The sequence below is a fragment of the Bos mutus genome, chromosome 3 (assembly GCF_027580195.1).
Source record: "Bos mutus isolate GX-2022 chromosome 3, NWIPB_WYAK_1.1, whole genome shotgun sequence".
In the NCBI taxonomy this organism is placed as follows: domain Eukaryota; kingdom Metazoa; phylum Chordata; class Mammalia; order Artiodactyla; family Bovidae; genus Bos; species Bos mutus.
In genome coordinates, this window is record NC_091619.1 from 97,145,087 (window position 1) to 97,151,086 (window position 6,000).

General features: G+C 46.9%; 1 pseudogene; it reads left to right on the plus strand.

Moving 5' to 3' along the window:
• The window catches only part of LOC102269805 (cytochrome P450 4A11-like), a 35,220-nt pseudogene extending 29,515 nt beyond the window's left edge, over nucleotides 1-5,705 (plus strand).
• The last annotated feature ends 295 nt before the right edge of the window (nucleotides 5,706-6,000 follow it).

Consider the following 6,000-nt stretch of genomic DNA (forward strand, 5'->3'; position numbering starts at 1 on the left):
ATATTTCTCCCGGCAATCTTGATTCCAGCTTGTGTTTCTTCCAGTCCAGCGTTTCTCATGATGTACTCTGCATAGAAGTTAAATAAGCAGGGTGACAATATACAGCCTTGACGAACTCCTTTTCCTATTTGGAACCAGTCTGTTGTTCCATGTCCAGTTCTAACTGTTGCTTCCTGACCTGCATACAAATTTCTCAAGAGGCAGGTCAGGTGGTCTGGTATTCCCATCTCTTTCAGAATTTTCCACAGTTTATTGTGATCCACACAGTCAAAGGCTTTGGCATAGTCGATAAAGCAGAAATAGATGTTTTTCTGGAACTGTCTTGCTTTTTCGATGATCCAGTGGATGTTGGCAATTTGATCTCTGGTTCCTCTGCCTTTTCTAAAACCAGCTTGAACATCAGGAAGTTCATGGTCACATATTGCTGAAGCCTGGCTTGGAGAATTTTGAGCATTACTTTACTAGTGTGTGAGATGAGTGCAATTGTGCGGTAGTTTGAGCATTCTTTGGCATTGCCTTTCTTTGGGATTGGAATGAAAACGAGACAGCAAAAGAGACACTGATGTATAGAACAGTCTTATGGACTCTGTGGGAGAGGGAGAGGGTGGGAAGATTTGGGAGAATGGCAATGAAACATGTAAAATATCAGGTAGGAAACGAGTTGCCAGTCCAGGTTCAATGCACAATGCTGGATGCTTGGGGCTGGTGCACTAGGACGGCCCAGAGGGATGGTATGGGGAGGGAGGAGGGAGGAGGGTTCGGGATGGGGAACACATGTATACCTGTGGCAGATTCATTTTGATATTTGGCAAAACTAATACAATTATGTAAAGTTTAAAAATAAAATAAAATAAAATAAAAAAAGAAAACTGACCTTTTCCAGTCCTGTGGCCACTGCTGAGTTTTCCAAACTTGCTGGCATATTGAGTGCAGCACTTTCACAGCATCATCTTTCAGGATTTGGAAGAGTTCAACTGGATTCACTGGAGAGTATATAACTTCATTGCTAACACTAGCAAGAGGGTACTCTTTCTGCCCCCTTCTGATGCCTATGTCAGAAGCTTTCTCTATCTCCTTTATACTTTAATAAAACTTTATTACACAAAAGCTCTGAGCGATCAAGCCTCGTCTCTGGCCCCGGATTGAATTCTTCTCCTCCGGGGGCCAAGAATCCCAGTGTCTTCACATGATTCAACAACCTTTCAGACCTTTGTTGGCAAAGTAATGTCTCTGGTTTTAATATGCTGTCTAGGTTGGTCATAACTTTTCTTCCCAGGAGTAAGCGTATTTTAATTTCATGGCTGCAGTCACCATCTGCAGTGATTTTGGAGCCCCCCAAAATAAAGTCTGTCACTGTTTCTCCATCTATTTGCCATGAAGTGTGTGTGTAATTGTGCATTATTTTCATTGTTGTATAGGAGAAATCAACATAACACTGTAAATAAATTAACCTCCAATTGAAAAAAAATTATTGACACAGAGCTTGAATGCAACAAAAGCTCAGTAAACAAATGTTGACCCTTCTATATAGTCGTATGATGGAGCCTAAAATTCTAATTCCTTGAAACATGAAGGCTTAAGAGAAAAGCAGACAAAGGGGGAGGCATGGTTCTTTCATATGGGGTCTAAGTAAAGAAGGGAGCTCAAGGACTGCACTGTTATGGGTCAGTTGGTCTGTTCTCTGAGGTGCCCCCTAGTAGATGGCAGAGAGCAGCTGATCATGTATCTGAGAGCCCTGCCATGGTTGGTGGCCACCCACTAACTCACCTCCCAGTGAGTCTGAATCCCAGCCCTACTCCCTCCTAGCTGTGGAATCATAGACCCAACCCTTAACCCCTCTGAGGCTCAAGTGCTTCATCTGCTCATAGATATAGGAGTGCTTGCCTTGAGGGCTGTGTGAGGATTAAGTGAGTTACTACATATTCCTCAGAGTCATAATGACACTTGATAAATGTGAATTGTCACTCAACTGCTCCTAAGTGTAACCTTGAAGTTCTTTTACTTCTTAATCCTGAGCCCTGATCACCTTCTCCTAATCAGTGCTCATGTGCTTTGTCATTCCCCACCCACCTGTCTTCAAGAGCATCATTTCATTCAGAGTGATGGAGGGTGCTCCCATGGTGGCTCCCAGGACGTTTGTGAAGACACTCATGCCCTGCACTATGGGACCATCAGGCTTCTCTCTCTCCTCTCTGCCCCACAGGAATCATCCTCCCCTCTCCTTTTATGGGCTTCATCACAACCCAAAGGTGTGGCCAAACCCAGAGGTACAATGGTGGTGGGAGGAGGAGATGGGATGCTCTCTCCACAACAACCTGTCCTCCTGCTCCTGCTCTGAGATTTTTGTTCCCTGGTAGATTGATGCTAGGAGTTTGACCCCACATGTCCTGGCCCTGGTGTACTCTCTGCAGGTGTTTGACCCATCTTGGTTCACATCAGGTTCTACTCGACACAGCCATGCCTTCCTGCCCTTCTCAGGAGGATCCAGGTGAGGCCTCTGTACTGGGGGAAGCAGATGTCACTGGTTGCTACCTGCTGTATGTGACTGTCTACATTCATATGTGGAGCATGAAGTTCTGTTTTTGTATGTTGATGTGCTGAGAAGGAGGCCTGGGTCTCCATGTACAAGAAAGCCTTCAGGGCCCTCCATAATGGCATTGACCTCCTGATGTCCACAAGGATTGACCTCATTTCCATGTCAGTGGCCAATCCAAAGTATCCAGAGTTTTCCTCACTTTAGGAGTATGACTTTTTAGCACTAGAAGTTTTCATGAACGTTAAACTACACATTTGGTTAGCACAATTTCAGTCACCTTAAAAGGTGATTTTCTCTGTTACCGCATTCCTAGTTGGTACACTGCCTTTCTGTTTAATTCACCAATTTCCCCTCACAGTATCTGTCATGTTTGCATGGGTTTGGAACTTCAGCTTCCTTCCATGTATAGGATCAGCTACAGTTGTAGTTTGAAGAAGGTTTCACGGTCATGAGCGTGTTCTCTATTTCTGCAGTAACTCCGATAGTTTTGACTGTGTATTAATATAACCGTGACATATTTTCCTGTTGCCAAAGTTCTATATATAATAGCAGAGGTTATATACCACAGTCCCAGATTCTACAGAGTCTAATGTTAGTAAGAAAAGGCGTAAAGTGGAGGACAATCAAGTCTGCTTTGGGGAGTGTATTGCTGATCCTGCTCATGGTGCCAACTATCTTGCTGTTCACACTGTGCACACTGTTTGCTGAGCCCAGGGTAGTCAAGGCATGGGCTAAGAGGCTGGAAGAAGACTGGAGGAGCCATAGGAACTGCAGACACGTTTATTCTCTCCTGGCTGGCAAGGCTGCCATAACACTGCCTGTCTCCTTGCTGATGCAGCAGCTGTAGCAGCAGTCATAACATAACCATAAGGCAGCCAGAACACAGTCAGAACATAACCTCGTATAACATAACCATGATGTTGCTCCAATATAGCCCCAATGCAGCAGGAGCCAGGGTTTTCTTGGTGAAACTAATTAAGGTGTACCACACACCGCCCCCAGGGCCTTTCCAGGTGGAGCTTATATAACAAAAGTAGCCCCAGTCCAAGCGAGTACCATGTGAAGTGTGAATGCAGTGCCATACAGTGATCTCATCTGTTACATAATCATTGTTTACAAACTGTGGGGCAAGAGCAAGAGGCCGCAGGGCAAGAGAGCCTGACCATGTCATCTTGGTTAATTTGCTCTTTCCCTACAGGTGGAAAGCTTCCTTGTATTTGACAGACGCATTTGAAAAATCCCTTGCATGTAAAGTATAAAGCACCCTTGAAATAGCTGTTAACCTGGATGATACACTCCTAAATGATTGCTGTGAAATTGTAAAGGCTACAAAAATTTTGGCTTCCCTGGTAGGTCAGTTGGTAAAGAGTCTGCCTGCAATGCAGGAGACCTGTGTTTGATCCCTGGGTTGGGAACATCCGCTGGAGAAGGAAATGGAACCCACTCCAGTATTCTTGCCTGGAGAATCCCAAGGACTGGTGGGAATCCCATGGGCTACATACAGTCCATGGCATCGTAATTTCAGTGACTTTGTAACTTAGTAGAAACAAGTTTTTTCTGACTCTACAGTTCTAGGAAATTTTCAACTGTGAATCAACATTCACAGAACAGCTTTGAAGCAAATTGTCTTCCTGAATTGCTTCTAGGATTTGGTTTACACCACGGTCCAGTCCTTCCTTGTAGACATGGCTGCACGTCATGCAGCTGCCACTAGAGGAAAGGCACTAGGCAGCTTGATTTTAGGTCAGAATGAATATTTGTTATGCTCTCAGTCCATTTGAGTTGTTTTCAATTCAATTAATATTGTTCAAATGTGAAAGTATGTATTAAGCGTGTCTCCGTGTGCCAAGACCTGTGCTAGGAGATGGGAACACAGGGATGATAATGCTGTCCTCCCCCAGGGCTCACTGTCAACAACATGTCTCCTCAAGACAGACATCATTCACACATCCACTCTTTCACTCATTCATTCCTTGGGCAGACTGTGGAGGATCCACGATCCAGCACTGTGCTGGACACTGGATGTGCTGTGTCCTTGAGTTACACCCATGGTGCCTTGAGGGTCCAGAGTGGGAAGAGGTGCAGCCAGCAGAGGGGGTGAGGGTGGTGGTCACTGGATGGAGCCTTGAGCATGAGGATGGCAGAGGCGAGGGGCGGGGACCTCAACCGTCGCTGAGTCAGGAAGACGAGAGGGACAGATCCCAGGTGAGTGAGGAAGAATCCAGAGAGGGCTGTGATGCCACTGAGGTACTGGGACGTGTGCTCCCTGTGATGTGGAAGATAGCAGGCCTGGAGCTACTGTGGGTTTAGAGGGAGGGGAGGAATGGAGGCTGAAAAGGCCAGATGAGGAGCCCAAGGGATGGTTAGGAGGGTCATTTCTGAATTAGAATGGGAAGGTTCCAAAGGTAGATTGACCAAGGAGGTGAAGGGAGACAAGAAGTCAGATCATTAATTGGGAGGCAAATGATCAGCAGGTTCAGGGTCATTAACCCTTGTCCTCTCTAGGAAGCCTCCCTGTTGCCATTCTGATTCCTTGCACAACCCTGTCTTAACATCTCTTGGGACTGAACAGCCTGTTTTTCCACCATAGGTGGTAAGGTCCCGAGAGGGTGTCTCAGGACCCCTGCCCCCTACAGTGCCCTGGGCTGACCTGAAACCAGGAATTGCCCATGGACGAGTGAATAAAGTACTAGTTCACATTTTGATCCACTTGACTTGACTCTGTGGCTTAGAGCACTGATGCCTCCCTACAGGTTTCCTGCTGAGAGCAGGAGTAGGAAGTTGGAGATAGTCCTTGGAGAGGTGGGCTTTGTCTTAGGTCAGGGGGAGAGTTTGGCCCAAAGCTTCACTGGCAAGTTCATTGTGATGAGTAAGGAAGGGATCAGGGCTGGGCCATGTAGAGGACAGCCCTGAATCCCTGTGCTCAGCAGGGGTTAGAAGCCTCCGCTGTCTTCCTTTTCCCCTCCTTACCCAGGAACTGCATCAGGAAGCAGTCTGCCATGAATGATGCAAGGTGGCCGTGGCCCTGACCTTGCTTCGCTTTGAGCTGTCATCGGATCCCTTCAGGGTCCTTGTGCCTGCTCCAGTCATGGTGCAGAGATCCAAAAATGGGATCCACTTTCAACTCAGGAAGCTCTCTGATCCAGGTGGGGACAAGGACAAGCCCTGAGGGCCCCTGCCCGCCATCCTGTCTTGCTATCACTCTCCCTGTCCTTGCCCCTTTGCCCACTTCCAGCTTTGATCTGCCTGCCTGCCAGCTTGCCTCATCTCCTGCCTCCTGCCCAGCAGCACACTTTCTGCCCTTCTCCTCTCACCTTTCTCCAGGCTCTCTATCTGCTGTCTCTCCATCTGTCTCTGACCCCCTGTATCTCTCAATGTCCACCTAATCCTGATTGCCTGCTCTCCTCCAGCATGTCTATTCTCTCCTGTGTTTTTTCCCTTCTGCCTGCCTGTATACCTGTATT